Source organism: Hyperolius riggenbachi, chromosome 4 (assembly GCF_040937935.1).
Source record: "Hyperolius riggenbachi isolate aHypRig1 chromosome 4, aHypRig1.pri, whole genome shotgun sequence".
In the NCBI taxonomy this organism is placed as follows: Eukaryota; Metazoa; Chordata; class Amphibia; order Anura; family Hyperoliidae; genus Hyperolius; species Hyperolius riggenbachi.
In genome coordinates, this window is record NC_090649.1 from 276,096,566 (window position 1) to 276,124,301 (window position 27,736).

At 40.9% G+C, this 27,736-nt stretch overlaps 1 protein-coding gene across 2 annotated transcripts in view; it reads right to left on the minus strand.

Moving 5' to 3' along the window:
- Positions 1-12,747: 12,747 nt before the first annotated feature.
- The window catches only part of CDK19 (cyclin dependent kinase 19), a 502,598-nt gene continuing 487,609 nt past the window's right edge, over positions 12,748-27,736 (minus strand). The window contains exon 14 of one of the 2 annotated variants that reach the window (XM_068231298.1): positions 12,748-12,843. The gene's annotated coding sequence lies outside the window, so the exon portion shown is untranslated. Of the gene's footprint in view, positions 12,844-20,182; positions 20,242-27,736 lie in introns of those variants that run through there. The other variant, XM_068231299.1, reaches the window with a different exon arrangement.

Sequence of the window (27,736 nt, forward strand, 5' to 3'; positions counted from 1 at the left end):
CTCTTATCCGCTTCTACACTGAGACCAGCTAGGCCAAGTGTAGACATTACACTCTTATCCGCTTCTACACTGAGACCAGCTAGGCCAAGTGTAATCTACTATCCTGTAAAGTGACATATAACACCACTGTTTTTTTCTGTTATATTATTCTGTTGATTTTTAATAAAGAGATGCTTAAAGCGTAAAAAAAAAAAAAAGTGTGTTTTATCTTCTAAAACGTTACGATTTCTATTACATGTTCACGCTGTGTGAAGTAGTAAAATGCCCTGTGTTACTTCTTTACCTGTGTGGGGAATTGGGGGGGGGGGGCTTTGGTAGCCCATTTATTAGAGGAGTGACCAAGCTGCATCATAAGCCTCTATTCTATTAGATCCACATTTTTTGGTGCACCCGTCTGTGGGGAGGAGCCCCTAATCCTTCAAGATTGAGAAAAGTTCACTTTGTTGGGGAGAGGGAAGATTGTTACTCTCCTCCTTTACTGGGTAGTCCCCCAACGTGGAATACATGTAGGCCACTGATGGTTGAGCCTATGCTACACTCTCTTTGTAAACCAGCCTACATGAAATGACATTAAAGCAAAATAAGAAAATATTTTAATTTTAATATCACACTTATTTTTTCACCTTGCACTGCTGTTTTATAGGTATTAACCATTACAGGATTGCATTGCTAGGAGAGACAAAGAGTAAAAGTCGTACCAGAAGTCTGCAATCCACACAAAAGGCCAGAGAGTCCTTTGCATACACAAAATGGACAGTTCTAAGGGAAATGGCCTAAATAATGAATACAGACTCAACTTACACCACTAGATGGAGCTATTGATTTATATTTTGTGGAATAAATCATAATTTGCAAAGAACAATACATTTTTCCTGTAATTCTCCCTATATGACCACACTTTCTTTGCTCAAGAGGGAAAGGTGTAGTGTTCACAAACTATTAGTACAGCCCGTGAACGTCAGTGCACACATGCACAGCATTATACAAGTCTCAGGTACTTGTCGAAAAAAAAAAAATATGCCGGAAGGCAGCATGGGTTGACAAAATATTGCCAGGAATCATTTTTAATAAACAATAATCTTTCTAGAAAGTGTAGTTTAGGCCCAGTGCACACCAAAACCGCTAGCAGATCCTCAAAACGCTAGTGGTTTTTGGAGCAGATTTCAGAGCGATTCTATGCAGGTTTAGAGACGTTTTCTAAACATGCCTAGCGTTTTTGGGAACATTTTTGTGTAGCAGATTACAAATACTGTAACAGTAAAAGCTGCTACTGAACAGCTTCTGTAACAAAAACGCCTAGAAAACCGACCTGATCTAGCGTTTTCCAGAGCGGTTTGCGTTTTTCCTATACTTTACATTGAGGACGAAACGCTTCTGCAAACCGCAAACGTGCAGCAGGAGGCACGTTTGCAGTTGGGAAAAAAATTCTAACCGCTGGTGTGCACCATCTCATTGAAATACATTAGACAAGCGTTTTCATAGGCGGATGCGGCTGGCGGATCGCTGCTAAAACCGCTCGAGGTGTACTGGGCCTTATAAACAGAACAAATTAAAGGACACCCGAGGCGAAAATAAACTAATGAAATAAACGATTGTATCTATTTTCCTTCTTCTACAAATGATTTTTTTTAAGTTATTCCACAGTTTTATTTTAGGTTTAAATCTACTTTTTAAATTTTAACTGTTTTATTGTTTTTGCTCAATGACACATTTGTTGAAGTATGTCAGAGCTAAAATTCATGAACTATTGACTCTTTGTATCTCTTTCCTGCTCTCAGAAGCCATTTTCAGCTAGAAAAGTGTTGTATAGTTGTAATTTCTTGTCAGTGAGGGTCACACTGTAGTCACCTGTCTGAGTCAGGACTGAATCAGTAACTCACATACCTGATATTTAACCCTTTCAGGCAGAAAAAGAAAAAAAGGAACATAGCACTGTTATTTATGTGCTTGGCACTGTACATACCCATGTCTATCTTATCATGTCACATGTCACCTCGGGTATCCTTTAAAGAGAACCCGAGGTGTGTTTGAAGAATGTGATCTGAATACAGGGGCTGGATCTGCCTATACAGCCCAGCCTCTGTTGGTATTCCAAACCCCCCCTAATGTCCCCCTGCACTCTGAAATCAGACATAGATCACAGCTGTGCGGCTGTGTTTACATCTCTAGCGTCAGTCTCGGCTGCTCCCCCGCCTCCTGCAGAGCTCCGGTCCCTGCCCCCCTCCCTTCCCTCTAATCAGCAAGGAGGGAAGGGAGGCAGGTGGGGACCGGAGTTCTGCAAGAGGTGGGGAGAGCAGCAGACTGGCACTATAGAGAAAAACACAGCCGCTGCGACACGCCGTGTGTCGACAGCACGGCTGTGATTTATCAGGGATTTCAGAGTGCAGGGGGACCTTAGGGGGGTTTGGAATACCAACAGAGGCTGGGCTGTATAGGCAGATCCAGCCTCACTATGCAGATCACATTGTTCAAACCCAGCTCAGGTTCTCTTTAACCAAACTTTCTTTTTAGCCAGAATTACATGCAGTTTCTAAATGTGCTCAAATGTTAATTTGTTCCAAGCATTCTGGAAAATGTCAGTTCCACCATAGATTGTCTCACTTCAGCCTCTGCATCTGTCTATGAAATTAATCTCAACCAGATTGGCTTGAACTGGTTGAGATCAAGACTTTACAGGGGACGACTTCATTTCCTATAAACAGTGGTAGACAATTAAAGTCCTCAAAGGTCAAAAATGTTTGGGTTGAAAACAATGCCCTCAAACAGGTAATTCATAATTTGAAGAAACTGATCGAACGCCATTCAACAACTATTTCAAACCACAAACACGTTGTCTATGTACCTCAGTCACATGACCATGTGAGCCAGATTAGTAACCCAACAATGCCTTTCAAGAGCTCCTCAAATAAGTTTATGAAGGCTGAGGCTGCCGAGCTGCCCATCCGTGTACCCTAGTTGCATTGATAGTTATTGAAACAGTTATTGGTATTATTTCTATATCCACCAGTATACATTCTGATGGAACCAGTACAGAAAGCTTGAGTCCAGCCTCTTTTGAGATTGAACTGTAGATGGATAGGTTGTCCACGTTTATATATACAGTCCATCCCTCAATTTGGTCAAGAAATGTACTGCGTCTCTAACAAATCCCTGCAAATCTCTGACAAGCAGAACTGAAAATGGTACAAATGGTTGGAACAAACAGTGAGACTGAAGTGGTGCAATCTGATTATTTTTCACCTTTCATTCCCAATGGCTGAATACTAAAATCAGCTCACAAGAAGCCCCAGTGGATCCTCTTGTCTCCCATATTTCTGTGTTGCAGAAGTGTAGGCATTCCCAGAGATGTTACCCTCTGGCCTCTGCAGCAACACAGAGGCAAAAGCCCAGTAATATGTGGGGAGGGGACACATTTCTGACTTCCTCTCTGCATCACAGAATAACAGGGGCCTTGTGGGCAAATGACAGGCTGCATTTTTATCACCTTGTGAGAGGTGGAGTACATTAAAGAGAATCTGTACTCTGAAATTCTTACAATAAAAAGCATACCATTCTATTCATTATGTGCTCCTGGTCCCCTCTGTGCTGTTTCTGCCATTCTCTGCTGCAAACCTGGCTTGTAATTGCCAGTTTTAGGCAGTGTTTACAAACAAACTAACCAGCTTCTAATAGGCTCAGCTAAGCAGAGTGTGTTAGTCACACAGAGCCTGCAGGGGGTGTGTACAGCTTCTAGCTAATCACAAGCAGCCCTGCACATTCCAGTCTGACTGCCTCAGCCTGACTGTGCCGACTATAGAGAGAAGATTAGATCATATAACAGAGATAACACAGCTACTGTGCAATTAGGAAAAGCTGCAGTAAGCCAGACCACATTAGAAAAGGCATAGGAACTTATAGCATAGAAGAAATAAAGATAAACAATTTGTTACAGAGTCTCTTTAAGGCCACATTAATGAAGGTACAGTATATGCAAAGAAAACAAACACAGATATACAGTTTCTTCAGATCAAATTATGTGAAGAAAAAACTGAAGAAGGTGTAGACCATGGAGTAGCAATGAATCATCTCTCATAATTTAAAAAGATGCTCATTTGAAATTATCTTACTTTGTCTTAAGGTGGCCACTAACGGTCCAACTTCTAGCGAAAAAATTTTAAGCGATCTGAAATTCTGATCGGATTGGTTGTAAATCTCCGTTGATGGGCACAATCGATTACAATTATAAAAATAGTTGTCCGACTGGATAGTGGCCACCTTTAGTATATACAATGTCCTGGATAAATGAGGACCTCTATAGAACGATGGTAAATGCACTTTAGGCTGTTTATTTATATGGGATTTTCTCCAGTAGTGCGAGTGCGTCATCTGTAGTCTGTGTTTCCTGTCAGTTTTCTTGACATTCCAGTCACACCCTGCATCACACCTACAGACAGATTCTATGACCTAGGTAGCACATTAAACATGATAACCCGTTTAACAGAAATTTAGTTAATTAACAACCATTAGCCAACTTCTTTAACAATGTGTTACAGGTTACATATCTTTTTAATGTGCGAAAGGTGAACACTGCAGTGAGCTCTATCTGTTGTATCACAGAAGTTTATACCGCACACATCTGGCAAGCCACTTCTATATTCTATAAAGTTCCTGGTGACAAAGCCGGATAGAGCCATCAAATACACAAAGCTGATAAGTTAAATGACACTTTCAGAATTAAGTTGACAGAAGTCTGTATAACAGTTCTGGGCCATTATCTGTGAACAGTTCAGCAAGTGTAACCTGAAGTCATGTGGTATTAGGTGTACTGTGCCACATTCCTAGCATGCGCCATATGCACATCACCCTGTCGGCGCACTCTGCCGCAGGGTCATATGAAGTTTGGTTTTGTGTGGTTCAGTGATCCCGTGGCAGGCTCCCCCAACGTTGCTTAGCTGCTGCCAGGGTTAGGACATATGCTTTGAACTTAGGTCAGATAGTGTAGGACATCTGCTCCAGAGAATTACCTCAACGTTGGAGCAGATGTCCAGTAAATTGTATTTTGCATGCAAACTAGGAGGGGCGGTGTACGCCACAGCGATTAACCATTCAACTGTAGTATTAGGTCAGGGATGCGCACTCTTTTACCCATATTTTGTTTCCATAGTTTTGTAACTACCAGGTTAGCAGCTCCCATTGTGCTTTCCTGTTTGCATGGTAAGTATTTAGTTATGCATATGTTTTGCATCTGTTTGAGTACTAAGTGTGTATTTGAGCTGTATAAGTGTTGCACATGAGGTGATAAGTCATTCAAATGCAGCCCATGTGGTGAGCGCTGGCTTTATTTTCTGCAGTCCATATTGAATGTAAGTTACAGATTGTTGCTTAGCTGCTGCCAGGGTTAGGACATATGCTTTTAACTTAGGTCAGATAGTGTAGGACATCTGCTCCGGAGAATTACCTCAACGTTGGTGCAGATGTTCAGTAAATTGTATTTTGCATGCAAACTATAAATTGAAGCTAAACTTTCTCCATAAACCAGTATTGCATTGTTTGGATGCGGGGGTGCATTTTAGTCCAGGAGGGGCGGTGTACGCCACAGTGATTAACCATTCAAATGTAGTATTAGGTCAGGGATGCGCAGCCTTCTACCCATATCTTGTTTCCATAGTTTTGTAACTACCAGGTTAGCAGCTCCCATTGTGCTTTCCTGTTTGCATGGTAAGTATTTAGTTATGCATATGTTTTGCATCTGTTTGATTACTAAGTGTGTATTTGAGCTGTATAAGTGTTGCACCTGAGGTGATAAGTCATTCAAATGCAGCCCATGTGGTGAGCGCTGGCTTTATTTTCTGATGTTCAACTTCTCATTTACGCTCTGCTCAGGACTCTGCATAGGGAAGGAGGGAGGGAGGCACTCAAGGAGAGGAGTGAGCTACCTTTCCGTCATCAGGCACCTGTGGGCACAAGCCTACAGTTCCTTATGGTCAATCCGGCCCTGATTTTAAATATGGAAGGGTTAAGGGTTACTAAGGGTAGTAAACGACTCGCTGCCATCATTTTTGCAGCAGCCAGGAAAACTATACTACGCAACTTGACTTCCCCGACTCCCCCTACATTGCAACAGTTCAGATTGAAACTATATTACGTGTTCCTCATGGACTGGGTAGAAGCATCTCTTCAAAAGGAACTACTGTACACACCAAATGTTTCTTTGATATTTGGCACAGTTTTATAGATACAATGACCACTCCCATGAAACAACAAAATAAACAACAAACTAATGATCCTCCAGTTGTGGTCCCTACCGATACCTAACGCTTCCACTCTGTACCTTGGGGTCTTTAATCCCCCCTTCTTTGAGTGGAGGGCATAATTAAGGCACAGCATTAGTTTAGGAACTGGCCTGTATAGGTGTTCCCTCTCCTGCTGTTCTCTACACCAATAGCGTGATGTTGGTTAATTTTAATTATTATGTAACTTTACTGTGATCACCATGTATTAGTTCCTTGATGTACTTGATTCTGAAAATAAGAATGTCTTTTAACAAAACTACTCACCATTTGCAAAATAACTGTTTTATCAGCCAAATACATATGAATTTGTTTACTGTCATGTGTGTGTGTGTGTGTGTATATATATATATATACACTCTGTATATCCTTTTTAATAATGGAAATAAAATGCATGTTTCATCCACAAGATGGCAGACTGATTCCATGTGCAGATATAGGTAGCGCGGTATCCATTAGTGCAAGTCTGCTCTGCAATATATTTGTTTAGCTTGTATTTAAAATGGAGTCGTGCAACAGAACTGCAGAAAATGAAATTGTTATATCAGTGTAATTTTACAACTTCATAATGGCTTTATAAGCTCAAAGTTATCTTATGGGCATCACTATAAAGACAATATAATACCCTGCTTAGTCAAATTGTAAAACTGAACTTAAATTATCGAAATTTAAAGGAAACCTGTATTGATAAAAAAAAATAAACTTTCACTTACCTGGGGCTTCTGGCAGCCACCTGCAGCCTCCCTGTTCCTCACCGTCTCTGAACCATCCTCTGGTCCCCCGCTGGGGTTGAGTTTCTTTATCGCACTGCGTGGCCCTGGCCGTGCGCGTCCTCGTTTGCGTTCCCCTCACCAGGAGCATCCTGCGCAGGCCCAGTACGAAGTTTTTTCATCCTTTTTTTAGTCATTACAGGTTTCCTTTAAATATTTTTTAATCTAAGGACAGTTTCTAAAAGGTTTTTTCCCCTCCTCACTTGAATATTGTAAACACAGGAAAATTGTTAAAAATTGTGGTTGGCCAGATAGTGGTCTAGGGACTGAGCGGGGGCTGCCAGAGCTATCAGTTGTTCAGCCAGAATAAAGGTATTTGCTGACTTGTCATCCAATTTCATGTAGATAACAGGAACAGGCAGTGGGCAGAGGTCATGATCAAATCTCTACAGCAGCACTGGAATGTCACTGTGCAGACACAATCAGTTCTATTATAACCAAGGATTTATTACTACAGTGATCTGTGTCAGTGTACTTTGAGTGTAAGGATACTTTATGAACACTTTCTTTCTACAATTCTTTTGGCACCACTGCTAAGCTATCTTATAGGATTACTTTTATAAAAGTACAATTATAAGAGTGAGGCAATACCTTTTGAAAACTTAGTTTCATGCTTACCGTCCTGCTGTTCGGCATCTGGTGGTTCGTTGTGCCGAGTGTGTGTTGCCTACTTCCTGCTTTTCCTCGGCAGGTTTCACTGTTCTTGATGGTCAGACGCACGCGTGCAGGAGTACGTGATAGTACGCTTATTAAATTACGCGTTTGTGGCAAAATTGCTAATGGTTATTTGTGAATGTGCATGCACGGCTTTCAAACTGCGCCAAGACGAGGAGATGCCAGTCCCTCCCTGTAACCAGTGCTGACAGCTCTGGTTAGCAATAGCTTGTGCTTGCTTGCTACTCTCCTGATTGATTATATGTGTTTGGCCCGGCTAGTATCCTGACCATCCTCCGAACTCTGTTTGCCCTGAACCTGGGCTTGTTATACAGACTATGATTGCTCTCTGCCTGCCCTGGTCCTTGGCTTGTTATACCAACTACGATTGCTCTCCGCCTGCCCTGCTCTTTGGCTTGTTATACCAAGTACGATTGTTCTCTGCCTGCCCTGATCCTTTACATGTTATACCGACTACGATTGCTCTCCGCCTACCCTGATCCTTGGCTTGTTATACTGACTACGATTGAACGCCGCCTGCCCTGAATCTTGGCTTGTATACTCACTGTGTGCTACCACCTCACTGCAGTGTCACCTGTTCTCTAATCCACTCTTCGGGTAACCTGGGGTGTAACCTGATGGGCACTAGGCAGCAGAGTCCATCGGCCCTTGCCCTGGTCACTTAGATTCTGTGCCCTGGGAAGCTCTCACCTCAGCGGAGAGGTGAACAGTATACTCTGCAAAACTAACAGTTCGTTACTAGCCATCTCTTCTGTGTGTCTCGACAGACTTCAGGACTGTGGTCAGAGCCATGTAAATCATTTCTTTTTGCTCTTTTAGGCAAGGCATGCAATCAGAACTGCTGGTTTCTAGAATTTATTTAACCACTTCAGGACCAAATGAATTTTTACATATCAGCACTACTCCCATTCATTCGCCAATAACTTTATTACTACTAATCACACCTAAATGATCTATATATTGTTTTTTTCAGGCCAAATTAGGCTTTTAGTGTGTAATAATTTTGTTTAGCAATTACCTTATTTTCAATGCATTTTAAAGGGAAAAGTAGAGGAAAAAAACTGAAACACACACTATTTCTCCATTAACATCCATTATAGCTTTACAATAAACAGTGCTAACTATAAGTTAAACCCATTAATTTCATTTGCTTAGTCAACCTGGTTATAACAACATTTAGATTATGTTCCTAGCACAATGTATGGTGACAAGATTGTATTTGAAAATAAAGGTGTCTTTTTTTGTTTTCTCATTGTACACTATTGATGATTATAAGACCTTATTTGCAAAATAATGGTAATATACCCTCGTGGCATACATATTTAAAAAGCCAAGTTTCTAAGGTAACAATATATGTTGTTTCTTTCATATTCTGTCACTTTGTTTTCATTTTACAAGTCTTTTATTTTGGTACAGCATATGCACAAAATGTAATTGCTTTTGATTCATTTTGAGACTAAAAAGAATACACAAGACATGGGTCTCAACCCTAAAACTTTCTCAACTCTATTCTACTCTATTCTACTACTTATAAATGTCTTTTTTAGGTTGGATTGAGTTTGTCCGTACCTATTTTCTATGTGATGCGTGTCAAAGATTTAAGACATACCAAAATGTATTCTACAACTCGTCTCGGTTAAAAATGATACCATATGTGCCTCATTTAGTAACAAACTGATAGTGCACTCTCCACAAATACACTGGACGTTACGAAAGTCCAGTTGTCATTAAGTGGTTAATCTATTTTATCCAGCATACTGCTTTTTTGGCATCTTTGCTCTTCAACGGTACAAGAGATCAAATAATAAATCAATCCTGGTGCTCTAATAAGAAAGTCTTACAAGGAAACCACGGGTAAAGCCTACAACATGCTGTTGGTATTATATTTGCCAACTAGCATACAACAGCTTTGGAATTCTGCGGGAGGAAGTATATACAGATGCAGATATTAGCAGTGCATGGATACAAACTAGTTACTGTATATGTTTTCTTTGGTTGCAAGGTGCCCAACACGAATGTACGATCTAAAAAAAAAGTGCCAGTTAAGGAAATCCTTATAATTAGTAAGGACAAAAACTGATCTAATCAGAGTTAGGAGCTCCCAAAAAAATAATAATTGCAAAAGCTGCATAATATTATAGAAGACTATGTGTAATGGAAAACAGCAATAATACCTAGCAATGTTGAGTAGAGAGATCACCTAATATGCTGATCTCTGCTCACACAGGAGAGAAAGCTGTGAATAGACAACTCAAAAATGTGGTAGAAAATGGTCAGTTACCTATTTACAGATGGACAGACCTGTGCCTTTTTAAACTAGGTAGACGTACCATATGAAATTCCTGTATACAGTACTGACATAAAATGACATAAAATGGTAATTTTAATACCTGAATGCGAATCTTTGATTACGAGAACAATGGTGTAATTAGCATAACAATAACATAAAGGGTGACAGCCATACACTGGTCCATTGCCACCAGATCAACCAACACATAGAGAGGGATCTATTGGCTGCCCATACACTGCACACTGATTTTGAATCGATTTCAGCCTGAAATTGATTCACAATCTGTGGAGCTGCTGCTGCCCACCGCTCCCAGCAATACATCACCTCTCCGCCGGCGCGAGTCCCCGCTGTTCCTTCTGTCCGTGCTGGGCATCTTCTTTTTACTTCCTGTCACATCATGTGACCTGCGGAAGTTCAAACAGTAGAGGGCGCTCTACTATTTGAACTTTCCCTGACAGGACGGTACAGGGAGTGAAGAGAAGATGGCCAGCCGGAGCAGGAACAGCGGGGACTTGCGCCAGCAAGGAGGTAATGTATTGCTGGGTCGGTCATCGGCCAATCAAACGCCGCTATCGACGTGCTCCCGACCCAGCCGGCGATTGAGAGAAATTTTCCGGCGGGACAGATCGACAGGATCGATAGATTGCCATCCGAAATCGGTCAGCATTTGCGTTATCGATTTAACAGCAAAACGTCACAGTGATCGAATCTGCTGTATATTGGCGGTATTTCGACACAGTGTATGGGCACTTTAATTTGCTCAAGTAAAACGAAAAACACAACTATGCTAAATCTTTTCTTTGATTGTTAATATTTTTGAATTCCTAGGACAATGTTTAGATCAGCAGAGACTGTGGCTATGAATTGTTTTGGAGAGCAGTGTACCCTCATGACAAATAGCAAAACAATCTATGTGACTTCAGTGTGTTAGGGACTGTCAGTGCATTTTGTCACCTGATTATTTATGTGTTCTTAGCCAGGTGACTATTGTTATATTCTTTATGTGTATTTGACCAAGTGATTATTGTTACGTACGTTATATGCATCTGGCAAGGTGGCTATTGAAAATGTTTTTATATGATAACTTATCTTGCCAACAGTAGTGCTTGCTATTCTGTATACAGGCTTTCAGTTTTGTTATATTTTTGGGTGCCTGCAAAATTATTTATGTATTTTATAATCTCCATGTTTCCAGGAAGTGCTGCATGACAAAGCATAATGGTGGTCCATAACAAAGTAACTTTGGCACCCTACCATTAGACTGACCTGCAATCTCCACAGATTTGTAAACAGGAGCTCTGATTTTTTTACACTAATTTAAAATGATTTACTGTGGAAGGCTTCAACTGCCTTTGTAGCCAAGTTTTATTAGATTATTTATTTTTAATAGTGCTTCGTCCCTGTGCAGCTTCCAGGATTTGTATTTTTCTTGCGACAGAGGTGCCTCAGGTACGACACCAGAAATAACCCTGCTTAGACCCTTTAACCAGAATACTTTTGCATTTTTAATGGTGGTGTTCTATTAACCTGAGAGCATTACAGAGCTGCATATGGTAAGATAACTGTATGGGGTAGCTCTAATGGTTTGCAGCTGATTTGAAAACTATATCTTGTCTCAAGTATGTTTCTCAGAGATATTTTTAGCTACAAAGTGATTTCACTGAGCATTACACTTAAAGCACCTGCCATTGCAATTTCCTGTCAATCATCTCTTAAGTAATATAAGTGGGAACGAGTTGACTAAGCTCTCTTCTGTTAAGGAAAAACAATCAGGCCTTCTAGGTCACAGACAGCAGGTTGCCTAGACATTGCACATGGGAGGGAGCAAAGACAAGAGACATTGGAAAACTATCAACTGAATCAGGAAAATTGTAAAAAAGATAAATGAACTTAAGGAGACTGGAGAAGCACTGTACAATAAATGTAGACAGAATATGTTATCTGAACATTTAACCTCCTGCCGCCCGCGTCACGCCAGTAGGCGTGGCCGCGGCGGCAGCCCCAGGACCGCCTAACGCCAATTGGCGTAAAGTCCTGGGGCTCTGTTTAGCATGAGATGGTGCGCGCGCATCTCATGCTCGGAGGGCGGAGCTGTTGCCGCTCGGGAGACTGTTAGACGGCGATCATGCCGTCTATTTACTTGGTGCAGCGCTGCGATGAGCAGCAGCGCTGCACCGGGGACAGCCGTGTGACACGGCTGTCCCCATGGGGGACAAGAGAGCGATCGGCTCTCATAGGCAGAAGCCTATGACAGCCGATCGCCATAATTGGCCGGCTGTGGGGAGGTAGGGAGGGAGGGAGGGAATAAATTTAAAGGTACAGGGGATTTTAAAAAAAAACACCTAACAATAATATTTATTTAAAAAAAAATAAACATGGGGGAGCGATCAGACCCCACCAACAGAGAGCTCTGTTGGTGGGGAGAAAGGGGGGGGGGATCACTTGTGTGCTGAGTTGTGCGGCCCTGCAGCTTGGCCTTAAAGCTGCAGTGGCCAATTTAGCTAAAAATGGCCTGGTCACTAGGGGGGTTTAGCCCTGCAGTCCTCAAGTGGTTAAAAGGCACCTTTCACCTATATGCAACAAAAGCCACTTGTGTGAACTGAACAACCTCTGAGACTGCAGATTGCTTAAGCTGCAGGGACATCACTATTTCCAAGGAAAGAGAGTCTGAAGGTTATATGACTTTCTTATACGACTTTCTAACATGATTCATTCTATATGGTTACTTTACCCTTTAGTGTGAGCCTTGTTCTATACATCTTTAGTGGTTTAGGTCCTGATACTGAAGACCTCTTCCATGTGTTATTTCATCTTTCTTTTTTAATTTCTCTGAAAATAGCTAAAAAATAGTGTGAGAAAAATACCAGTGTCAGCATATTATTTATATAGACTATAGGTAATACATACACAGAATGGGTAATACAGTAACACCAAGTTATTTTACAGGTAAGCGCGCTGATTTAATTAACTTTAATTTCCTAAAGTTTTTCTTGGGATGTTTTTCTCACCTTATCTATAAAACTTCTTTTCAGTATCTAGCAAGTGAAAGAAAAAATACTAAGGGCTAATTCACAGCGTAAAGATGTGTTGCAGAATAATTTGGCATGTCAACTCACTGTCCATACAATTCTATGGGCCTGTTCACAGTACTACGTTGTAACTGATCATGTTATTCTAACTCGCTGCATGCAGGCTTTATATATTAAAGTTTATGTCCAGTCTCCATTGCAGTTCACACTCATTATAACACATTCATGATCTTCAGAAACCTGCTAGATTTCATTTATGCTTGCGTGAAGTCACTGGCTCCAGCCTGCTGATCACCTGACATCTAACTGCTAAACAGTAACCAGCACAACTACCGTCTAAATGTTTACTATTTACCTGCATCAGTGTTTTACTTCAGCTAACATCTGGAAGTATGACTGAAGAAGGGGACTACACCCCAGAAAGTTTGCATAATTTAACTTTATCAGTTAGCCATTAAAGAGGAACTCCAGTGAAAATAATGTAATAAAAAAAGTGCTTCATTTTTACAATAATTATGTATAAAGGATTTAGTCAGTGTTTGCCCATTTTAAAATCTTTTAAATCCCTGATTTATATTCTGACATTTATTACATGGTGACATTTTTACTTTTGGCAGGTGATGTAGCTGCTGCATGCTTTTTTGGCAGTTGGAAACAGCTGTAAACAGCTATTCCCACAATGCAGCAAGGTTCACAGACAGGAAACTGCCAAGAGTACGTTTCTTTTCTTGTTTCTTGTGGGAAGGGTTTCACCACAATATCAGCCATACAGCGCCCCCTTATGGTCTGTTTGTGAAAAGGAATAGATTTTTCATGTAAAAGGGGGTATCAGCTACTGATTGGGATAAAGTTAAATTGTTGGTCGGAGTTTCTCTTTAAAAGTTATCATTTGTTTGGTTTACAGAAACATTTTTACTACTAGCCACTGTCCCAGAATTAGTATGCAGATCGGGTCTTCTGAGTAAAGTCTGACTTTTGAAGGCAAAAAGCAGGACAGTAAGGCATTTGGTGTTTTTAAAAATAAATCTGACCAATACGATGTACTACTACTGGTTACTTTAACAACAAAGTAAAATAAAAACAAAATGAGTGTTCATTGTGCAGCAGTCTAGTAATGTTTAGCAATCAAGGTCATGCTAGTAACAGGAGTATTAAAAAGATCACACGTAATGTACGTAGTCTTGAGTACAGTATAACATGACTAATAATTACAGTAGGTAGCCTTGGGTATATTTTGTAACCAATGATGGCTCATTTTCTTCTTACACACTAGGACTGTTTAACCTTTACCCTGCCTGCACTTAGTCCCTCATCTACCTGTATCCACCACAGTGCAATTTGGGAGGAATTGCAGGGCACACCCATCATGCACAATATCGTTGCGTGATCTACAAGTCTTGTTTATAGTTAAAGGATGACTGAAGTGAGAGGGATATGTAGGCTGTCATATTTATTTCCTTATAAACAATACCAGTTGCCTGGCCTCCTGCTGATCCTCTGAGCCATAGACCCTGAACAAGCATGCAACGGATCAGCGGTTTCTGACATTATTGTCAGATCTGAGAACTTTAGCTGCATGCTTGGCCCTGGTGTTATTCAGACACTACTGCAGCCAACTAGATCAGCAGGGCTGCCATGTAACTGGTGTTGTGTAAAAGGAAATCAAGATGGCAGCCTCCATATCCCTCCAACATCAGTTGTCCTTTAAGAAAAATCACTATGATGGTTTAAATAGATACTTTTAACACACATAAAAGGTTCCTAATCTATTATCTTTACCCTGAGCTTATCATGACCTTATCAGTAGGGCGTTCAGATATGTATGTATGGGAAGCTTCACACACACACACACACATCTCTCTCCTTCGGGTTCACACTCCAGTCTGTCTGTCTTATTCCTCACTTCAATTTCCTTTTTTTGACTCAAACGCAGTGAGACAATTTGTCACTTTAGGTGCACAGATTGGTGGCTGGAAAGGAAAGTGTGCAAACACTATTGCTAGGGTTAGTTGCAGAAATTGATTAAACTAGTCTATCATTATCGGGCAGTAAAAACACATGGGAACAGAACAGGACAGAGAAGAATGGAAATCAGAACTTACTGTGAGACGAGCTGAATTTTTGAATATTTAGATATGGTGCCAGGATTCCCATTGTCCAAGAGATTGGACCAGGAAGAACTTCAAGTAAGCGGACCCAAGCGGGAAACCGGGAAAGCGAATGGTGGGTTGATGGTTCTTTAAACAAGAGAGAATTTTCTAGATCAGGGGTAGTGAACCTACCGCTCGGGAGCCAGGTTTGTCTTTTTTGATGGCTACATCTGGCTCACATACAAATCAGTAGTAGTTGATTCAGTATGCTACACTGATCAAGCAGCGCAGCTTAGTGTGGCACTGCAAGTAACATTTTTCTAAGTAGGCACATACTACTGTAGCATGCACTACTAACTTACTCGCTCTCCCCGAAAATGAACGGCTATTTCAATTGTCCCACTCCACCCTGTCAGGTCTAGTGAATTTGTGGGACGAGATCCCTGCACTTTGATTGGCCCAATAGGCTGCCTGTCACTTGACAGGCAGCCTATTGGACCAAAGTGCGGGGATCTCATCCTGCAAAGTGAATCAGCTAGCTAATTGTACAAGCTGTTAGTCGGTATTTCTCCTGTCTGGCTCTCGGAGAAATTGCTGATGTTGGTGAATCCCAGCATATTGTATGGCTCTCAGGGAAATACATTTTAAAATATGTGTTGTTTATGGCTCTCTTAGCCAAAAAGGTTTCTGACCCCTGTTCTAGATGAACATTTTTCACAGCTGGATTTTGATAGTGGTTATTTTTTTTAACAAGGTATGTGTTTTATTGTATCAAAATAATTTTAAATGTTTTAATTACCCCAGTGTGAAGAATTAAGGGCTACAAAGGGAAACCCCGCTTATCTACTCATCAGGGTGGGGATGGTGAACATACTTGTGTTCTTCTGTTACACCCTCTCATACATTCACCATCGGAGTTTGTGCTTTTTAACTACCTTCAGGCTACTCCCAATCGATTAACCCACTGATTGATATGGGCAGCTACTCCCAATGAGCCCACTGATTGATGTGGCCAGCTACACCCTAGGTATTAGCCCACTGATTGATGTGGCCAGCTACTCCCAATGAATTAGCCCACTGATTGATGTGGCTAGCTACTCACAAAGTATTAGCCCCCTGATTGATGTGGCTAGCTACTCACAAAGTATTAGCCCCCTGATTGATGTGGCTAGCTACTCACAAAGTATTAGCCCCCTGATTGATGTGGCTAGCTACTCACAAAGTATTAGCCCCCTGATTGATGTGGCTAGCTACTCACGAAGTATTAGCCCCCTGATTGATGTGGCTAGCTACTCACAAAGTATTAGCCCCCTGATTGATGTGGCTAGCTACTCACAAAGTATTAGCCCCCTGATTGATGTGGCTAGCTACTCACAAAGTATTAGCCCCCTGATTGATGTGGCTAGCTTCTCACAAAGTATTAGCCCACTGATTGATGTGGCCAGCTACTCCCAATGTGATGTAGTCACTTTTTTTGCTTCCTCCCCTACGCACTCTTTATCCCTGTGTGTAATGCACCTTACGCTGTAACCCACACCACCATTTCTGTGTTTCCTTGGTGATGTTTCTTCTATTCCTTGTTTTGCTTGGCTTTTTATTTTGTAAATATATCTTTGTTCCTGGACACCTTCTGGATCATCAAATCACTTCGGAATTCCATCCATTTCCCTTCCATTCAGTGGCATCTTGAAACACTGTTAAACTCCATGGTATTGACATTTGCAGCAATATTGGGATCTTACTCCTCTTTGGTTTTCTGAGATTCTGACTAGAGTAGGTATCTAATACATTAATACCAACGATGGCCTATAAATCTGTCTATGTTCTGGCCTATATACACACACACACACCATTTGTAATAAGAATATGGAGTCAGAACTCTATTATTGGTTGCTATTGGTTAGTGGAGCCATTAGTGATGTCAGGTTTCACTTACAGAGTGCCACCATCCACTTGCAGCTGATAAGCATACTGTGCTGCCCCTAATTAAGCAGCATTTTAGCATTAGTAAAAGAATGACCAGATAGCACCATAAACCTCAAATTCTCTAACTACAGTTTTGGGGTTTGTTTTTGTTTCTTTTTAGTACGAGGCACTGGGTCAAGCACATATATCCTCTGTATTACAAAGCTGCTGTGTGATGATTTTCCATCCCACTTTGCAAGGTGCATCCATTGATGACAGCCACATGGGTTTGGCATCACTGAAGTTCTGTGACTCCTTTATCTCCTGGCCTTTCCCTTTTGAGATTGCAGTGTTTACAAGGGTTCAGTATTGTCTTCTATTTTAAGAAATTATACAATTGAGATTTTACTAACAACACTATAGGTGCCCGTGCACTCATTGATTCCCCCAAATGACAGATCGATAGATTGATTTTGTCCAAAAATTTGATCAAAAGTATTGATCCAACAGGATGGAAAATTTACAGTGGACCCAAATTAAAAATACAAGATTTCAGAAATGAAATCTGTTTTCTAAATTATAATAATACATAGCAGCCTTTTTTCAGCTGCATGATGACAAATATAAAATATTTTACATTTATTGGAGGAACCCCTCCCTTCCTTTCATATTGCCGGAAAAGAATCCGGCAAAATGCTGGAGTAGGTGGTGTCCGGCAAAGGAGGAATTGCTAATGGCTGCCGCCTGTATAACCCTAATTATGAAAAGAGACGGGTGAAAAGCATGCACTGAAATGCTCATATGTTTGAAGAAGTGTTTATCTTTGTATGTGTCAGAGTGGTGCAACTAAATATTTTTGAACTAAAAAAAATGTTTGGTTTAGGTCCACTTTAAGCTGAGCGGGCGAGAACATTAGTAGATCGATAGATGGCCCATAGTGTTGCACTGCATCTAACAGTATGCATGGGCACCTGTTTGTATGCACAGGCACACATAAAACCTTGATTACACTGTACAAATTACGTATCCTCAAATGTTAAATATTTGAAGGCAATTTAAAGGCCATATTTGTAGAATTATGTGAACAAAGAGACTTTGTTCTGGTGGCAGACTAGATAAATATATAGAAAACCATCCTTTCTATACCAAAAAAGGTTCATCGCATTAGACTACCATTCATTATAGCCCATAAAATAATTGATCCCGGGCTGTTACTGTACTGGAAATATGGGTTTATCATATTAACCCTTGAGCAAAAACAAAAACGTATAGCACAGAAACATACTTATTCTTTTTGAAAAGTGAAGAGCAAACACTGACAAAAATCTATCACATACAACAGAATACCTTTACAGAGGTAAACCCAGGATTTTCAAGGGGGGATTCTTGAAATGTCCCTCTCAGCCTCAGCCACACACAATACAGTATAATAATACTGCAACTGGTGCAAGGATAACAACCTAGTACTTAACTCTGCAAAGACAGTTGAGCCGATTGTAGACTTCAGGAGGCACCCCCTCCCCTCCCACCAGTCCTCATATGCGATTCATAGGTCTCTAGAGTACCATCTGTTCGGTTCCTTGGTACGACCCTCACAAATGACCTGAAATGGGGGCAGAACACCACCAAAATTCAGAAGAAATCGCAGCAGAGACTGTTCTTCCTGCGCCAACTCAAAAAAATTGGCATGCCGCGGGAGCTGCTGACCAGCTTCTACACCGCAACCATTGAATCAATCCTCTGCTCCTCAGTCACTGTCTGGTATGCTGGTGCGACGGCCAACGACAGGTATAAACTGCAGAGGGTCATAAATGACGCAGAGAAGATCATCGGATCTCCACTGCCACCTCTTGATCTCCTTCACTCTGCTAGGATGAAGTCGAGGGCCACTAGGATCTCTCGCGACCCCTCCCACCCTGGCAGCAGGTACTTCGAGCTTCTCCCGTCGGGTCCCCGCTATAGAACTATCCCATCCAAAACTACCAGGCGCTGAAAGTCCTTCTTCCCACAAGCAGTTCTTCGTCTAAACTAGTGGGGGACTCCCATTAGCTGAGCATAATCTCCCAGCCGCTACCACCTTGGTCGGAATCTGAACTGTCCTTAAATTTCTGTTTTTTGTAGGCCACAATGACCTCCTGGAAATGTAATTGTTACATGTACCACAGCACACCTGTAAATGTCTATCTGTTTTGCCTGTCTTATGTAGTTTGCCTATGCCATGTGTACCACAAATAATTCTGAGTATGACTCCTGTTGTACTCGGCGAATAAAAATGATTCTGATTCTAATATGGGTACACATAATGCAATTTCCTGTCCGACTGAAAGGATCTGACAATTATTTCCTAAATGTCTGATCTGCTCCCGATCAACAACGAGATCGATCAGGAGCGGTTTGGATACAGATAATAATGAGGACAGCCGGCATTGCTAATGAAGGGGAAAGTGAAGTATTCATACAGCAGGGCACAGAGCTGTGCTCATACCTGGCTCTGTTAAGTTCCCCAGAGCTGCTCTATGCTCTGTGCACAAGCTGCTGCTCCATCCAAAGTCAACTGTAACAGGGAAAGAAAGGGGGCGGTGCGGTGAGCTGCAGGATACCTGCACATATTCTGGTGTCTCAACTTGTGCCTGTCCCCAGACACTGCACCTGCCCTGGTCTGAGAGGGGATTCTGGACAGCTGTAATCACCCCTGCGTTTTCCTATGCTTTATAGTAAACTCCAAGGAACCTGGCCAAGTAGTTTGCTATACAGGCACATTGTCGTGACATGAGGACTGAGCTTACTATAATAGCCAGAGGTTTACTATACCAAACTTTACTATAACGAGATTCTACTGTGTACTGTAGAATTTCATTTTTGAACACCCCTCATGTACACGAAACAATGCATTTGTACCTTTTGTTTTACATTTGTCTTTACCTTAATTTAAATAAAAAGTTTTGAAATAACTTACTCCCAGAAGAGTTTTTCACTTAGACCAGTAGCAAACGCATGCTTTGACACTGGATTTTTAGACAGTTGAGTGCTTGATATTCTGGTTAAGCCTGTTAAACAACTCTACAAGAATATATTGTTCACAGCTGTACATTTAGAGCAAAGTCCGGCTTCTGTATTTAGACAACATAATTACCATCTGTGTGTCTCCTCAAGCAGGAGATACTCTGAACAAGCAGAACACTGTCATGATTGTGAATATTTTTAGAACCATTCCTGTACAAAAAAGAAAATACAGGAAACATATCAAATCAAATACATTTTATTTCAAACAAAAATACAAAACAAACACAAAATAGTCCTATCTATAACAGTCTTTTAGACAGTGTAGGATGGAAAATGTTTTCAGTTTACAATTAGAAATTGTGAAGGTTTATTTCACAGATATTTCAAGATAAAAAGAACAAAAAACGCTTGGAAAACTAAAGCATGGTGTTATCTACAGTATGTTGATGTACCAAGAGGTGAGGTTACTCTGAAGGTATGTATGCACACACACAGACACACACACACAACATGTCTTTCCATTTTTCTTGGCTGTGGAACTGGTTCCCCAATCCTTGGGTGATACTGCTATCTTACAAGGAAAGAATACATTGAAATCATAAAACTTTACTGGCAGTGTCTTTGAACAGACAAAAAACTGCTGAAATATTGAATTCCAATGTAAAACAGAGTTTTGCATTCACAGATACCACACTAATATCAGTAAACTCGTTTTTTTGTTTAACTGGTACAGATCAGGGTCTGATTTTTAGTATATCTCTACTAAGAGATACTAAATATATTTAAAAGGTTCCACTTTTCAACTAAACTCTCCCGCACATTGTCCAAGCCCCTTTTGTTATCACCTTAAAATCTAAATCGGGAACCTCATAAGCTGTGCCACTAACAGCCCCAAAAATCTTACCCTTTGCAAACCAGTCAAACTAAAACATGGGTGTCTAAAATATTAATTTCCGAGCCAGAATAACAATAATAACAAAACAACTACAGTAAAATATCTACCACATGACCCATAAAAAATTATTATCAAAATGATTTAAAATTACATTTTAATACTTTTTTAGTGTCTAAACAAGACAATTTATTGTAAAAAATTAAATAGTATTAATTTATTACTAAATATTTGAGAGATAACAGTGCATTAACCTTTGTTTTTACATTGTAGTACATAATATTCCTTTTAGATTACATATGGCCTTATATACAATATAATATCAGACCAATAAACATAATAATTTATAGCGTAATCAGTGTCCACTTCTCAGAATTATGGCGGCTAGTAAACTGCTTGATGTGACAATACAGATTTATGAGAAATAGATACAAAATGGTAAGATGTTGTCCTGTGGCCCTTAAATAATGTTATACATTAATAACCAACTAGAATAAACGCTGATCTCTTCAGTGCAGCTTATAACACAAAATCAAATATGTGATTTGATGACTGGGACTAAAGTACATCCACGCAGCGAGCGTGTTAAATAAACCTGATATGATTGTTTACAGATTATAGATTTTTAAATTAGCCTTTTGACATTGTTCAAATATTACTTAAATTGAGTATTTTACCATAACAACCTTGTTAAAAATAATACAATTTGAAATGTTAAAAAAAATGTGATAAAGCTGTGGTAATCTGAGCCAATATGGCCATTCTAAGCAGGCCCTGTAAGCACATAAACCATGGCGCTTAGGTATACCTTTATCCAGAGCATTATTCAGCTAGCTTGCTACTTGCAGAATGCATGGGAATGATATACTGCATGCCCTCAGATACACTACAGGTAGCCCCCAAATTACAAACGCCCGACTTATGAACAACCCGCCAATACGAATGGCTTGTGTTTCCATGGGAATAAGTCCATTTTTTTATTTTCAGATTAGACTTGTTTTTGAGAAAATAGATTTTTAACAAATTCAAAGAAAAAATGGCTTTTAAACTTGTATAAGCAGGTACAGAGGACAGAGGTGACACAGAGGGGGACACTGGAGGCACAGCGGATGTACAGGGGACAGAGATGGCACAATGTTCCGACTTAAGAACAGATTCAGGTTAAGAACGAACCTACAGTCCCTATCTCGTTCATTAACCGTGGATCTACCAAGTTTTATAAAGTTGTAACTTGGGTCTGGGCGTATCTGTCCTCATTGCTTGTGTCCTTGGTTGAATCCATGCATGCAGAATACAAAACCATGGGCTTCTACTGATGTGTGAGGAATCAGTTGAGGTCAGTAGTGACCATACTGAGATAGAACATATACATCCTGTTAAAGCTGAATATTTTGCCATCTGTAAAATACTCAAAGAAAGCTGATTTTATATATAAGAAAAAGAAGCACATTTAGCAATGACATTATGTTGGTGAAAGCCAAAGGGTGGTTTTGGGGACATAGATTGCTCTTCAATAAGTCTCAAGCTGCACAGATTCTAAGCATGAATGTTTTCTAAAGCAACTGAATTATGCAATAACAATGAAACATGAAACTGTTCTACTGCAGCTAGAGCAACAAATATGTGTAATGTTTTACTGGAAGTGTCTTATTAAATATTTATGGCCTGTCACAAATCTGGACAAAATATGGTCTCATTGTTTTATTCTTTTTAAATAAGCTTTTAAAAATTGTCTAGCATCCTTTTTTTTTGGATTATTTTTGCTCTAATGGGAATTGTTTATAAAAGGACAAGTACCGTATGTAATTAATAGGTAATGCACAAATTACAAAAGCATTACACTTTGCATTATACTTTTTGTCACATTAATTGGTATAGCAAGTCAGTTTTAAATAGTACACAATGCCCACATATCTATTGAATTGCGAAAATCATGTTTTTAATTAAAAAAATGTGTTTAACATCTTTGCCCTACCTAAACCGCCGCATCCCCTCCGCTGAAATCTATCTAAATCCCCCCTAACTCCCCCCTTCCTCTCCCCCACAAAATCCACAACTATCTTCGTCGTGGATATTGCTGCTGTTGGAGGCAGAGCTATGAGCCGCAGCTCTGCCTCCGTGAGCGGTCTATTAGCGGCGGATCTCCGCCTCTCCCCTGCCCCTCTCAGTAAGGGAAGATTTAAAGGGGCGGGGGAGAGGCGGGCGATTCGGGCTGATAGACGCGCTGAGAGGCAGAGCTTCGGTTCATGGCAGAGCTTCGGTTCATAGCTCTGCCTCTCACGGAAGCGCTGCCCGGATTGCCCTCCTGGTAGTTTGGGGGGGTTTAGTTAGGGTACAGCGGCGGGGATGTGGTGGTTTAGGTAGGGCAAAGATGTTAAACACAATTTTTAATTAAAAACCTGATTTTTACGAGACTTCAGAGTCTCTTTAACCACTTGCCGACCGCACGCTTATACCGTGCGTCGGCAAAGTGGCAGCTGCAGGACCAGCGACGCAGTACTGCGTCGCCAGCTGCAGGCTGATTAATTAGGAAGTAGCCGCTCGCGCGAGCGGCTGCTTCCTGTCAAATCACGGCGGGGGGCTCCGTGAATAGCCTGCAGGCCGCCGATGGCGGCTCGCAGGCTAAATGTAAACACAAGCGGAAATAATCCGCTTTGTTTACATTGTACGGCGCTGCTGCGCAGCAGCGCCGTAAGGCAGATCGGCGATCCCCGGCCAATCAGCGGCCGGGGATCGCCGCCATGTGACAGGGGACGTCCCGTCACTGGCTGCACAGGACGGATAGCGTCCTGTGCAGCCTCGATCTCCGGGGGGGCCAGGTAGGAGAGGGAGGGGGAGGATTTCGCCGCGGAGGGGGGCTTTGAGGTGCCCCCCCCGCAACACCCAGGCAGGCAGGAGAGATCAGACCCCCCCTGCACATCATCCCCATAGGGGGGAAAAAAGGGGGGCAATCTGATCTCTCTGCCTGCAACCTGATCTGTGCTGGGGGCTGCACAGCCCACCCAGCACAGATCACTCAAAACAGCGCTGGTCCTTAAGGGGGGGTAAAGGGTGGGTCATCAAGTGGTTAACAGATAGGGAGGAATTGGCACTCCTTTAAATATTTATTAATATTGGCAGGAAGATGAGAAATGCCAATGTTTCGAGACCATGGAGAGTCTTCTTATTAGGGCATAATAGTGAAGTGATATTATAATGAGGCAATTACAAATATTGCTCTTAAAATGCCTGTTACGGTTGAACATCAGAATATAGCAATAGCACCTTAATAGAGGCCTCCAGTGGTCTTCATATGTTGGCATTTCTCATATTCCTGTTTGAATAAATGGTAAAAGGAGTGCGACTCATCCTCCATCTTCTTATAGCAAATGCTGGCATACTGTATGAATTAATACATCCTTTCTGAATATTTTACATTGTGACTTAGCTTATCCTAATACGCTGTTTTAACATTTTTAAATGTTTCTGCCAAACTGATGTGAACATGTTTACTACTTATTAATGCACTAGATTTGTGTGCTGTATATTTTAAAGCCAATAGCCCAAACTAAAATATGAAATAAACTTCAGGCAGAAAATGTATTATAATATAATATTACTGCTAATGTTAATGAAATTATACAATGTAGGCAACCATTGCTGAATGTTATGTTTGTAGAGCACATGTAGACACTGAGCATTTGTGCTACAATTGCTGTGGACTCAATACCAAAAATCCACAGGAGCTTCTAAAGTTACTGGGTGAGAATCATCAATTTAGGTGTATTGCCAATTATACAGTAAAAGCACAGTTTAAATCAGAACAGTTTACATTTTGCAAGTAACTAGTTTACTTTTGCTCATTGCATTTGTATGCAAACTTGAGCATGTCTTAGCTGGCTTGGAAAGCCTGTTAGTTTTGAAAAAAAAATGTTAACATAGCTTGTATTGTATGAACAGGAAGAAATCATTTAAAACTCTTAAATTCTTTGTGCATAACAAATTAATTATTCTTCCATAATACATTTTTAATTGCCTGGCCTTTCTAAGCTGTTATTCTGTGGCAATGTCAGAAGATGCTTGCATCAAAGAACAAGAATCTTTGAGCTCCTCCCCTATTCAATTTGTACTCACATGAGGTAGTCAGGCAGGAGCTGGGAGGGAGCAGCAGCTAGTCTCTCCCTCTGAGGACAGGGCAAGAGGGAACAGAGGAAGGAGGTGAGCCAAATCAGGTGATGGCTGTGCTCAGGATGCAACTCCCACTCTCCTGGCAGCACCATGCGGTTCTGCACAGATCTTTCAGTTATGAGACTTGTTCAAAAATAATTTCTCTGGAAAAGTTGCATGAATATGAAAATTGTTATGGTATAATCCACTATTCAACTTTACTGACACTGGAAAACTGGAAAGGTGAATTAGAGCATTAAAAGCCATTGGGTTGTATCCATTCATGTGTTCTCAATCATTACTTGCTTAAATACTCCACTTACAGCAAGGAAATCTAATCTGGAACATACATATTCCTAATTATTTATCATCTATAGACTAGAAAACTGAATGGTGATATGTAGCTCCTATGAATCCTACATTGACACAATAACACTTATGCAATTCACTTTTTCTCCTAAGTTTTTTCCTAGGTGATATTTTCACAACATATTATTACAAAGCCTTTTGAGCAAGAAAATATTCAAAATAATTTTGACAGTCCTTTTTCAACTGAAAAAGTTGCAAAATTATTTTAAGTAGAAGATGAAAAATTATCTCCAAGGAGAAAACTCCACTGTTTCTTCTGAGTTTTCTCCTAGGAAATCAATGTTCAGCTTCTCTAATTTTTTAGCAATCTGTAATTGAAAAAGTACCAAAGCGTATTTGAAAAAGAACCATCAAAATTATTTTGAGTATTTTTTTGTTTGTTTTGTTTTTTGATTAAAAATGCATTTTATTGACAAGGTGCTAAAATATATGTAAAGGAGAACACTCAGGAGAAAAAGTTAATTGAATATGGACCAATACATCCTATTAGGAAATAGCGCCACGTTTGTAAGTAATGTAAAAGGGCATTTTAAAAAAGTACAGTATAGGTGTACAGCACAGTAATACAATACATGCCTCATGCAGATCTAAGTCTGAAATATACATTTATATATTTATATATATTACATAAAAACCTCATAAGATACCTGAGATGCATTTCAGTCATCCAATGTGGACACCTTGCTATTGATATTAGTCTTAATGATTAATACATTGAAACGTTAAATATCAGTAATGAATGCTTGTAGAAACAAATGCAAATGGTTATAAAACAAGAGTGTGATCTACGCTCACGATGTTGAGTGTGTTGCCACAACTGGTGATTTGTGTTTCTCTTGTGAATCCTCACAATTTAGCTGCTCTTCTGCACCAGCGCTATTTAGCAACATACAAAAGACATTGAAATAATAAGGTCTGGGCAACATAGTAATTCATCCGCAATCTGAGTAAAATAAATGATATGACGTTCAAAAAGCTCATTACTCTCAAGCATCAGGGCAAGTATGTTTACTTTTTTAGTTTATTTTTCACATCCTATATAGTGGGGGACAGAAGATGGGATCCAAGGAAGCACTGGGTGGCTGCTACATATCATTCTGGTTTATCATCTGTCTAGTTCCAGTCCATCCATGAAACAGTCCTGTCATTTCAATACCTAGATGGGTAAAGAAATGTAAGCCTGACACACTTGTGGGTAATGGCTTATTCCAAGGAGACACAGCATAGTGTGAAGCTGTGTGAGCAGAAAGCACCTACTTTTTCAGATTGTGCACTTTTGACGTTTTAGGTCTAATGTCCTCACACCTTACCCTTACTTTTCATGCCCCCTTACGCAAAAGTGACATAATCAGGTATATAAGATATTTAAAAACACTTCATCAGGTATCATAATGTTTTAGAAAGTTTCCTAAACTTATCAAGGTGCTGTGAAGTGAAATGTTGACTTTTTTGCCATTACAATACAAGAGAAAACCCCAATATCTGATATGAATGAGATTCCCTTCTACAGAGACGTTTATTTCATATTCTTCAGTAGAAAGATATGGCCTGTTGGGGACAGGAGGTTTATGGCTTCATCTTTTGAATCAATTTTTTTTTTTTATTATAGACCAAAGACATTCAATCCATTGATTAAAAAGCAAACTGTACAGCAGTTTTAGTGATTTTAAAGAGAACCCGAGGCGGGTATTTGAAATCTTAACCACTTGCCGACCGCGCACTCATACCGCGCGTCGGCAAAGTGGCAGCTGCAGGACCAGCTGCCAGCTGCAGGCTGATTAATCAGGAAGCAGCCGCTCGCGCGAGCGGCTGCTTCCTGTCAATTCACGGCGGGGGGCTCCGTGAATAGCCTGCGGGCCGCCGATGGCGGCTCGCAGGCTAAATGTAAACACAAGCGGAAATAATCCGCTTTGTTGACATTGTACGGCGCTGCTGCTGCGCAGCGCCGTAAGGCAGATCGGCGATCCCCGGCCAATCAGCGGCCGGGGATCGCCGCCATGTGACAGGGGACGTCCTGTCACTGGCTGCACAGGACGGATAGCGTCCTGTGCAGCCCTGATCTCCGGGGGGGGAGCAGGTAGGAGAGGGAGGGGGGAATTTCGCCGCGGAGGGGGGCTTTGAGGTGCCCCCCCCGCCAGCCACATGCAGGCAAGAGAGATCGGACCCCCCCAGCACATCATCCCCCTAGTGGGGAAAAAAGGGGGGTGATCTGATCTCTCTGCCTGCTACATGATCTGTGCTGGGGGCTGCAGAGCCCACCCAGCACAGATCACTTAACACAGCGCTGGTCCTTAAGGG